The sequence below is a fragment of the Poecilia reticulata genome, chromosome 12 (genome assembly GCF_904066995.2).
Source record: "Poecilia reticulata chromosome 12, P_reticulata-male-v2, whole genome shotgun sequence".
NCBI classification, from domain to species: domain Eukaryota; kingdom Metazoa; phylum Chordata; class Actinopteri; order Cyprinodontiformes; family Poeciliidae; genus Poecilia; species Poecilia reticulata.
Genome location: NC_088841.1, coordinates 21710151 through 21722313, shown reverse-complemented (window position 1 = coordinate 21722313; position 12163 = coordinate 21710151).

Below are 12163 nucleotides of genomic sequence, written 5' to 3'. Positions count from 1 at the left end.
TGGGCTTCTTTGCGCTAAATTTATTCTGCACAACATTTATTTTTTTAATCTTAGGAAAGTGCAGTTCATTCAGTTGTCCTGCGACATTCTGGTTCAGCTCTCTGTCAGGCTGGGACTATGTTGTGTGACTGGTTAATTTTAATGATCACATGTGGTCCGTTCCTCATACATCAACATCTATATGACCCTGTTAGCTGGACTCAAGGAGAACCGGGACTTTCCTCACAGCGTCTATGCTGACAATATTCAACTTTATATTTCTGTGTCACCACATGGCCCTCTACAGGTCTGCCTTCATTTTGTCATGGCTAATAATGAGTAGATGGGTCAAAATCCCCTCAGTTTAATTCAAAACACACAGAAGTCCCTGATTTGTTTTGTCCTAAAAATATAAAGTTAAAAATCAAAACTCACCTGGACTCTCTTGGGGCTAAAGTTTTCTTTTAACACCATCATCAGAGAAAACAATGAATGCTCTAATTTTGAGTATGGTAGATACTAATGCCATATACATGGCGTATATATGTTATATTATGCTTGCTTGGTCTAAAATATTTGTGAACTTCTGCATTACGGCACTGGCATAAACATCCATCTAAGACTGCAAAACGTTATATTTAGAAATATAATAAACCTTGTACTGTGTCTGTCAATCTTCCAAATGTTTCCAACATGTTTGACTGAATGATTACAAATCTGCAGGCCACATCAACATAGGAAATCCTGCATGTGCAGCAAAACGGCACCGGGCTAAATGCAGCAACCCACATAAACAAGAATGTAACTGGATGCAGTTAAAACATTACACACTTCAGCTGTAGCCACATAAATAAACACATGTGATTAATAGCATTTCCTTTCTGTATTATGATAAATAATAAACTGCACAAATTGTGTCAAATCACCTTTTTCTTTTCTATTTGCAAAATATGCTGGCCAAAATTTTGTCAAATATTACAACTGATATGGTGTGAATGTTTACTTATAACACTTGACGCTTACTAAAAAAAAGTAGAGAAAAACCACAGTGTATATTCAAAAAATGCTTTTAATTCTGATCTTATTCCAGTATCTCAGTTTTAATAAAGTAGAGCAATATTTTCCAGTCCAAAAAGATTTTATGTGAACATTTAGTGTTGGTTTTGATCAGCTGGTATAAATTATCCACAGAGACACGAGCTGCAATTTCTGCCCATACAGTTAAGTCCAAAATTACTTGATGGATTACCAAATTTGGAAAAAAAAAAAAAAAGTATTTCATTTCAACAAGAAAAAATAACCAAAATCTTTCCACTTTATTTGCGATTAACAGCTTTAGACCAGGGTATTCTCTATTTTTTCTTTTTTTTTACCTTGTGCCAAATTCTTCTTATAAGCTGCTTCCAACCAAACACCATCTGGTTATTAGCAGACAAATGTTGGAAGCTCAAAAATATTTTAACAAAGCAACTTTCTGTAACTTGATCGCACGTCCATTCCTGCTGAATTTGCATGTCAGACTCCAACACCTCCAACACATCTGAGACTGGAAAAGTAAACAGAGCATCAATAAACAGCTCAATAAAGAGGTTTAGATGATGATATGTTTTTAAACTGTTTTAAGAACTATTTATAGAGACTGGCCATTACTGACCGCAGCAGTAGACTTTGCATTCCTGCTTTGACACAAGCAGGAATGCATACAGACTGCTAATATTTCCAGATATGACATATTCTTTGTTAGATCTGCTACAATATTGGACCAGATCGACATCTGGACTTTTACTTCCTTTGATTGAAGAGCTGTTCTGATGTCACAGAGATGTTTGCTACAAAAAGATTCACACTAGAAAGACTCTAAATTCACCTCCCTCCTCACCTACATCTGAAGGCATGATGAGGTCATTATGCCCTGATTACTGTAATGTCCTTAATAAAGTCCCCACTTCAGTAACAGCACCTGTTTAATCCACCTCTGGGGGCTTATTCAGCAAGCAGCTGGCTGTGTTTTTTCTGTTGTTTTTTTTTTGGGATCTGAGAGAGAAAAGTAAATAAATTGCAGAGTAATATTCTATGCAAAGCTCCTTTCACACGCATCTTACAACCTGCAGCGTCTCGGTTGGCAGAACAAAGCCGAGGAAGCTGTGTGAATCTTTATGAATCAATTTCTTCTGAAATGCTAACATGAGCAAATGTGCATAAGGTAGAAAACGGGTGAACAGAGAGCTAAAGTTGAAATGTAAACAATATTGAAGACTTTAAAGAACAAATGTCTTCCACAAATATTAAAACTGTTTAGTGTAACAGTACCGTGGTTTTAAGATGTTGCTCTCAAACCTAAATGGGTAAATTTCTCTTGATCATAACGAAATGTAATCAAATTAGCGGCTGGGTTTTCAACATTTCACGCAGTTTGACATCATGTCACTGCAACACAAGATGAACTGTTTCAGTTTCTATAGCAACAATTGGTGCAATTTTTTTGTTCTACTATTGCTTTAAAAATAATGAACAATTCATTATTTTGGTTTATGCACAACACCATCTTCTTGAAGCCGCTTGAAAACAATGTTTATTATTTAACTACACTGCAAAACTTTGATGATTATTTTACAGAACCACTCTCCTTTCCCTTAAATGACTTTATCATCACCGACACGATTATCTTTCTCTTTGAATGACTTTATTATGTCATGTTTATAAGTCAAGATTGCAAAAGTGCAACAAATGAATACCAAAAAAAAAAAACACTGACTTGTGAAGATCCAGACAACTTTAACATCAAAGCATTCATCATCGGTCTGCTTGCTGGACAGATGCCTGCATGCTGTCAGTGCCGTCATTTACGTTGCACCGCAGAGACAAAATCAAAGGGAGACACATCAAAAAGGTGCCAATTTTTTTTTATATATATATATAATCATTTCACATCCATCTTCACTGCCTCTCTACTTCAAATCATCCAGCTACAGATCAGATAAATGTTGCAAACTTTTACCGGCGGTTGGGGGTGATGGGGGTAGTTGTTAGGTGTTGCCCACTCTCTCCTCTTCTTGGGGAATCTGCCTCTTCGTCCGAGCACACAGGAGTCGGCAGCCTGCTAACTTCATTGTGCAGATGGGGGTCAGGGGCAGTTCAGATGGGGGGGAGGGGGTGTTTGGAGAGGGGAGCCTCTGTCCTGGCTGTGCCCTGCGGTCAGTAAACCCTCACCCCAGTTCTGGCCTGTCCTTATCTTCGGTTTCTTCCAGTTCCTCCCCCTCAGGACCAGAGACTCCTCGGAGGTCAGCAACCTATTTGTGAGGACACTTGGCTCATCGCGGGGGATGAGATACCCTTTACAATAGCCTTCGTCATCTGGACAGTGACTAATGAAGCCGTCTTTCTGACAAGTACTGATGAGCAGCCTCAGGCTGGTTTTGGATCCATTGCTCCGCTGCTAATGATACCAACTGTGGCTGTGACTCCCAAACTCCTGACGGTCCCCTAACCCTGTGACAAACTTCTGACGAGGGGCCTAATCACTTGTAGTTTCTCGGGCCACGAACACATCAGCTTTTGTTTATTAATAAAACTCAGGTTCACAACGTCACCGACTGCAAATGGCTGCTGGCTCTTTAGGAACACTGGGTTCCCATAGCCTGATGCCTCGCTGGCATCAACACAAAGGCAGGAGATGAATGAGGCCGAAAGGCCTGATGGAACATTAACATGGACAGTTGGTCAGATGGGAGACACAGCACTGATTAAAGATGATTTATTAGCAAGGGCTCCTGGCACAAGAAAATATTTTTTACCTTGCTAATAAGCAACAATAAAAATGGCAAAAGGAGGACTGTTTTACAGAGATCTGCCTAAGATTTAAATTGTAGAAAACAAAAACGGTTTAGCAGGAGCAGCTTGTAGGACTTGGGAGACGCAGAGCCGTGGAGATTTCAGTCCTCCGCACCTTTAAAGAGTCATATCAGATGGAAAATTTACATTCATTATTCAAAAGGTCCACGCTTAAATTATGCAATGTGATAGGTCATCCCTGACACATGGAGTGGTTTTACTACCAGAGAAGGTGGAACACTAAGCCTAAATTCTCCTAATATTTTCTTATTTCTCGCATTTTAGTGGCAGCATTAATGAAAACGTCTGTCAGTAAGGCAGGTTATTCATTGTTGGCTACATAAAACACTTATTTTATTGCTGTTGCATTATTTCACACTGAAATATTTTAGAAAAGTCCAACTTTTCTAGAACATATTTATCCAACGTGGAGAAACAAGTGCCTTTCTGTTTGCATATCAAAACTATGAACTAATTTGTGTTGGTCACATTAAGTCAACCTGAAGTACATCCATGTTTGCAAGTTTAACATGAAGAAAACGTGAAAAAGTGCAGAGTATTCATATCATTTCAAGGAACTCAAAGTCTCTGACTAGGTTAACTGTTGTTGCACAGAACTGAGGGGTTCGCCCGGACGCAGCAGGCGGTGGGCTCCCTGCTCGCTGAGCAGTCCAAATGTGATCGTTGCGTAAAATCAAAGATATTCTCTCATGCCTGGTGTGGGGCTGCAAGAGACTCAGGTTGGAAGTGACAAGAAAGGGAGGGGAGATAAAAGTGTGTGTGTGTTTTTTTTCCCACCCTCTCTTTAGGAAGCCAGATATATTTAGAAATAGGTGCATTACAGAATACAATCCCCAACACTAAAGAAACAAAGAATGGAAATCCAGCCTTGGATTAATCACATTATGAGAAGCGGGAGGAGAGACTCAGCCGCAGACGGAGCGCTCAGTCCACCGCTGCTGAAATATTTACTGCAGCGTCTGCACAGATGGCTCAATTATCACTTATCTCCAAGATTTACTGGCGGACCGTTTGTCACTGGAACCAACTAGCTTCTTGTTTGTTTGCATTCCAGTCAGTTTGACGTTTAAGAAGCTGCGCTGGCCTTCTGCACGTTGGTGCAGAAAGAAGCGATGAGGACGGAAGCGTTTTTTCGTAGTGTGAATTTTGTTTTAAGAGCAAATCGAATCGTTCGGGGTGAACTTTCAAAAAAAAAGGGGAAGAATCTGCCAAGTTGACCACACCGCAACATTTTTGTGGCAAGAAAGCTTGTTCCTTAAAAAAATACACTGTTAAGCACAGTGATGGATCTGTGATGATGTGGCCCTTTTTCTCCTTCAGTTGAAACCAGAACCGGGTTAAAGTCCACAACACCACGTTCTCTAAGGATCTGGGTCATTGCAGGACAATCAGGGCCACAGACTAACAAATGTGCCTCTCTTCATAAGTACTTGTGGCTTCTGGTATGAGGATAACGTTTTTAAAAAAATATATAATTCTTAAATCAGTTGATAGAGGCCAATCTGTCCGTACATACCGCAAAGCTAATGTGGAGAATTCAGTAAGAAACAAAAAATTATTTTATTATTTAATGGAGAGCTGCTTAGTTTGAATGTCTCTTTATGCACTTTTTCTAAAACTCAATGCTTTCAAGGCCATTCTGCTGACATTCTGCATCCTCCAGTTGTCTCTTCAGTGCTGGGTAGTAGCTGCAGCCTTTGATGAACCTACTGTAGCATCTTTTGTATACATATTAGCTATAGATTTTATATTGTCCTTTCCTGTATACTGTAAAGAAAAAGATAAAATGCAACAGAAAAATAAAACGGGACACAATTCTGAATAATAATAAGTGTTTCTGGACACAAAAAACTAATCATGTTTTCTGCTACCGGATTGAAACCAGAGCCACTTGGCAGAATCTAACCTACTTTCCTCCTCCTGGTTAGACTTCAGAACAGGATACAATGCAAAACAAACCATGGGATTTTATTTTACTAAAAAAATTAATAAAAAAAAAAAAACCAGTATAGCTCAATGCCACACACTGTTACGGCTTGATTAAGCCATGGCAGTGTGTGGACGGAATCTGAGTCTGCAGAAAGAATGTAATTCTCTGAAAGCTGAGAGCATTGCACAATCTCACGTGAAATGTGGCACAGGAAACATGGAGGATGTGCATCACTCATGGAAAGAGGACAGGCCTGTATGTAAAGGTAGAGACGGCAAGCTGTCTCAGTATGAACAACAGAAAAGCAGGCATTTAGAAGAGACATGAAAACAGATTTTCTATGTTCATTTTATATCCTGTGATGCGAAAGTTATTAGATCCTTACAGATTTTCTTTGTTTTGCTTTTGTTTTCCAGTCACACTTACATGTCCCAGATCATTAAACAAATTTTATCATCAACAAAAGATAACCTGAGATAATAAATAATAATAATAAAACTGTTTTTAATTGGTCATTTCATTTGTTAATGCGGAAAAAAAGCTATTAACTGTGCAAATGCTATGACTACCAGCAGGCTCTGCTCACAGACTTTTTAAATTACATTTGTTGTTGTTCTACATGTAAAGAAGTTGGAGAAAAATGGTTTGAAATTGCCTCTTTCATTCACTGCAACAACTTTCTGAGGTTTTCCCAACAGAAGAATTTAAAATGTCCATTAAGGACGACAGATGCTGGTGTCTCCTGTGTTTGCTTAAAGTATTTATCTCATGTCATGTTTGCATTCTGTTGATTTTAGTCTCCTTTAACAACATTGCTATATTAAATTATTTTACATTTGATAATTTGATAGTGTTCTTGAATTTTTCTTACAATAAAAAAGTGAATTACTAATAAAGAAAAAAAAAAGTATATATAAGGCTTCCTTTTCATGTTGATCCCTCGGACAAACAGTGATTACTAAATAGATAAATATAAAAATCTTTACAAAACATACATTGCATAGGAATTAAGAGGAGATGCAATCAGTCTGGTTTAGTCATTTTCAAAGGAATAAACATAAATCTTGAGTTCAGAAGGCACGGCGCATCCATCCTCTCCACTTTCCCTCTTCTGTTGACTAAATAGGATTGATCACTTATGCAGAGAGGGAGCCATTCATGCTGCGCTAAAGAGGTGACCATAACCCTGTCCATTTCATCAGCCCTGCTCCCAGCAGCCTGACAACAAGGCATGTCAGCGGCTTCTTGCATAAATCCCCTTCAGATGGATGTCCTGTCCACACCCATCTGCTCCTCCTGTCCATTTTTTCCTGCAGGGAAAGAGGAGAAGGCTAGGACCTGGTTGTGTGCTGCCTCACTGTGTGGAGGATAAACCTCCCACTCAGAGCCGCACTCTGTGTGAGACGGCCGAGGAAAGTGCACTGGACAGGGAAAGGCAGCTTTTAAGGAGCGGATCATAGCGAACCCTGGTCCTCCCTCCCTCCCTCCCTCCCCGATGCTCAAAAACACATCAACAGAGACGCACGCCTCACACTGCTGCGGGTTCCTCCACATGGGAATAAAGCATGGATTTTATGCATTTCATGCTCTATGTGGATGATTACTTGAATTTGTGGTGCAGAAATTGTCTGTGCTCAAGCATCCTAAATCACACGTAACGGTGACAGTTAAAGTCACAGCAGCCAGATAGCGAGGCTTCAAGGTTGGGTGTGTTTGTCTCTTCTTAAAGCTTGAAAGGCGGAACATCATCTGTCAGTTAAACCAGAACAGTTCTGGTTTTGAACCTTCACAGGTGGACTTTGTTCTTACTCTTTAGAGTGTTTTGAATGTACAAAAATATAAAAATACAGAACAAAAATACAAAGGAATGCTTTTTATACCAACTAAAGGAATGATTAACCTTATACATATAAGACGCACAACACACAGGGATCTTCTTGTAGCATTTCTACTGCAAACTGTCTTGTTAGGACATGATCAAGTCAAAGTGAAATGATCATTTTCATTAAGAAACCAAACAAAAACAAATATAAGGTCTACATTTGAGTTTAATTCTCCCAAATATTTCAGAAAACCACCTTTTACTTCAGCATAATCTTTTCAAGTCTCGCCACATTCTCTCAATTGGATTCATGTCTGAGCTTCGACTGGGTCATTCTTACATGTGACTATACTTAATCTAAGCCTTTCCGCTGTTGCTCAATCTGCATCTATATATTCATCGTTCTTTTGAAAGGTCCTCGACTTTTACAACCTCAAAGCCAGTAGCAAGTCAAGTAGCATTGCACCAACGTATCTCATCTTCCCAACAATCATTTCCCTGCAAAATATTTTAGAAACATTTTCTTCCAAAAAAAAAAAAGAAAAAAAAATCAGCAAAGAGGCAAAATTTTAGTGAATAACTTAGAGCTAAATTTCACAGAAAAATTTGTGAATAACTGCTAACAAACAGAGGCCCACTGTGAGGCAGAACCTCTCAGAACTTACATCCTCCAGTCAACCAGATCCAGGCCACCATGTCATAAACGTGAGTTCACCAAGTCAGGCTTTAACACACAAGACAACCAAATCCAAAGATACAACCCAGACACGGCCAAACAAACAAGAAAACCTTTGTTCTCCTGGTCCACCGCTGGGTTACTCTGATTGATGCTCTCAGGTTTGGTGGACAAACACTTTTTGTGGATTTGCAGTTGTACTAATTAGGCCACTTCTGAAAGCAGTTTGCTATAATTATGAGAAACCGAGTGGTGTACTTTTCTGGTTTGTATTTGTACAAAATGTTCCAAAACCATGCATCTTTCTCCATCCGCTCAATCAGGCACAAGTGTGTTTCGGTCCATCGCATAAAATATAAAAGGAAGAGCAGAATCCCTGCAGATACTTTACACTGAAGGCTTTCTCCTCTCTCAGAGTTCTCCAGCTGAAGCGCTGAATTATATCTTTGCCTTCCCGTCCTCTTTTGATAACAGTTTGTTCTCTGTGACTTTGGGATAAACGCTAAATGAAGGAAAAAGGACGCCGCAGTCTGGAAAACGTTTCATGCGCTGCATTTCTCTCTGTGCGGTCGGCTTTGTGCGTCTCTGACTGTCACCCAGCGGCGTCTTGCATCTCGCGTCGATGTTTCCTTGTTGTGGAAATGGGAGTGTGAAAATGTTTCACGTGGGGTTACTGCAGAGGGCTCTGTTTGTGTTTTTGTTCTGGCTTTGTACTTTTGTAGCTTCAGGTTGTTGGTTTCCTCCAGTTTGTGTCCCAGCCTGAATTAGGCAGACTCAGTCTCCTCACCCACCTCTTTCTGTCCGTTTTTGCATTCCTTTGTTTTCTGCTCACACCCGTCTTTGCTTCGCTTCTTAGGAAATAACCTTCAAGTCCCACGAGAGCCTGGCGATAAAATCCCTCTCGGTCCAGGGAGTCTGCGTAGACGGTGTAACTCCAGGGGCTTCAGGCTTCGTTAGGAACTTCTTTCCTCTGCTAACTTTCTCGTTGCAAGTCTGCACCTATTCTATTCTTTTTGATATGGAGTCCACCTGTGTGTTTAATCCCAGTGTAAATCCAGCTGTTCTGTGGAGACGTTTACGTTAAAGTTAATGTCATGAAAGAAAAGCCAGAGCGACAGTGTGGTGGCTTTATCAAAAACAGACTCAGTTGGTGATCCAGATAAATACAATAGAGAATCGAAAGTAAGATTTGAAAATCAAAAATGTTCTCCATCTCACCAATCTGTGCTTGAGCTATTTTTGCACTAAATATTTTTCTTCTACTTCACAATTATGCACTAGTTTCTATAGATGTTTCAATTAAAATTTCAAGAACATTGAGTTTTTTGTGTGTATAAATTATATATGACTTTCAAAACCATATGTATTTTCATTCATCTGCAGCATAACACTTAACTTTGGTGGTGTGCAGGTTTACACTCCATGCTGGTGGGGGGTGGCAGCGCTCTGGGTTCTCATCTTCATCTTTAAAATAAAGTGGTCACTTTTTCTTACCCCCCTTTTCAAGCTGAAACGTATCATTTCGTTCTCAGATTTCCCTTTCCTTGTCTTACTGGTCACTTGTTTATTTATTAATTTTTTTATTTGTTGGAAAAAAAAATACAAATAAGAAGAATCCTGCATGCAATAAAGTATTGTAATTTAGATAGCACTTATGAATTTAAAACATTTTGCACGGTTTTCTTTAGGAATTGAGAGTTTTGGTCACAAATAAAACCAACATGGTGGTTTTGCTGATGTGTCTGGTTAATGGACATAAAGGCCCATTTACACTTTGTCTGAAATAACAGCCACACGTTCACAGCACAAATGTCGAGTGGACGTCAAACAGCAGCAACAATAACAAAAGTAGCGCCATCCTTAGACTTTTACTTGTAATTGCAGCATTTTATTTACACAAGCAGATGCTCAGGAACAATCCTTTGGTGTTTACTCATGTTTGTCTATCACCTTATTTCTCTAATCTAACCACACAGAACCCGGGCCAAGCGTATGCAGACAACTGTAAGGACAAGCAGAGAGAAGCATATAATTACACTCATTGTTTACGGTGTAATCCCACACCTCGGGGTTCGGTTGTTTGAGTTTCTGTTTTTTTCCTGTTTATCGAGTATAAATATTAAATGAGCTACCTTTATTTGCATTTTAGTTCATTTTATGCTTGAAGCCAAAATTTGTTCATTTTGCTTTTGGAGAATTAAATCCACTTTTTTTCCACATTCTGTTACTTTACAACCAAACAGTCCGGTGTGTTTCGTTTCCATCTACAGAGGAGAGCGTGCTTGTTTAGTGAAAAGTTTCCTATTTCTTTTTGCCATTTGTAGAAACTCCTTTTACTATCATTAAGAGTTGCAAGATGGTGTTTTTATTCAGATTCTCAAAAACATCAAGGTCTGGACTTTGACTGGTCCATTCTAACACTTGTTTTGATCCATTACAGCTTTTAGGTTTCCATCTTAACCCGCCCTCCCATCAGTTCTGGCTAGCTTCCCGTTCCCTAACAAAGTAAACCATCTCCACAGCATGACGCTGCCACTGCCGTATTTCACAATCAGAGTGATGTGTTGAAAATGATGTGTAATATTTTAAACTCATCTTACCACAGCACATTCTTCTACATGATTGCCATAATTTGTCTGTTTTTAGCATATTGGGATGAGGATTTCTTAAGGCTTTTTTTCTGTAATATTTTCCTCTTTTTATTCCTTTTTTCTCATTTAGTGACGTCTCAAAGTCGTTGACTGCATTGTCTTTTGATTTAAGGAACTTATTATACCACAAAAATAAATAACCAAAAAGCAGTTGGTCTGAAATACACAGGCTGTTATAGAATGCACTACACTAAAAGAGTAGTAGTTGGATGAAAACTGAACACTTTTATAGTTATTCTTTGAAGTCAAATTGGAGCAAAGAAAACTTCCTGTTAGAGATTTTCTGTCTAAAAAGGTCCAAAAAGTAAAAATGTTTCTACTCTACGTCTATAATTCTCTTTCCATACAGACTTTCCCTCCTATAATGTCATAATAATAGGTTTTATATGTTGGTGATATGCTTCCTGCATATACCACATATGCAGAACAGTATTTTTAGGATTTCTTGTCAACTTTTTTCCCCTTATGACTTTTCCTTTTTTATACATGTCAGTACGAGTATAAATCATTCACTATCAAATTTTTGTTTGCCATATCAAGAGTTTTGTTGAAGGTCTGAGCTAAAACAACACGGCTGGACTCATATTTGCAGCAAGCTCCAGTTTGCAAGAAAACATAACTTTTGCCCCCCCATTATTCCCACTCATCATTAACTCAGACTATGTCAAAGTGAGCAACAGAAAAAGGAAAAATGAGAAACATTTTGTATGAAATGAGCTGTGAAGCACCATTTGAAAAATATTAGCGCTAAAAATCCTCTGTGACTTAACATAAGCCCGACTACAAAGGGATGATAATATTCCTCCGCAACCTCTTGATGTGCAAATAGACACCTGTTTGCTTACATGCTTGCCATATTAATTCAAAAGGCGATTTCACTTCTGTCTTTCTACCTTAACAAGCTCAGGGACTTATTAAAGAGCTGCAATAAAAACAAATTTCTTACAGAATTTTAAATTAATGGCAAATTATCATCATAAAAGATACAAGCTTAGAGTAACAAGTTCAGATTTTTTTTTATATAGAGACAGAAATATGGCTTTCTACCAGCAGGGTAGAAAACCCCAAATGGCCAGGCACTTTCTTATTTTTTCTATCAGTACGAACATTTGATAACTTACAACTGATATAGAAAAACCAGTTTACATACTAATGTAAACTGGCTCAAAGCGGTTTTGTCACTGTTTGTCAGCTAAATCTTTTAAATTTGGACCAGCTATTTACCAAACTCTGCATTTTTTTGATGGAGAGTG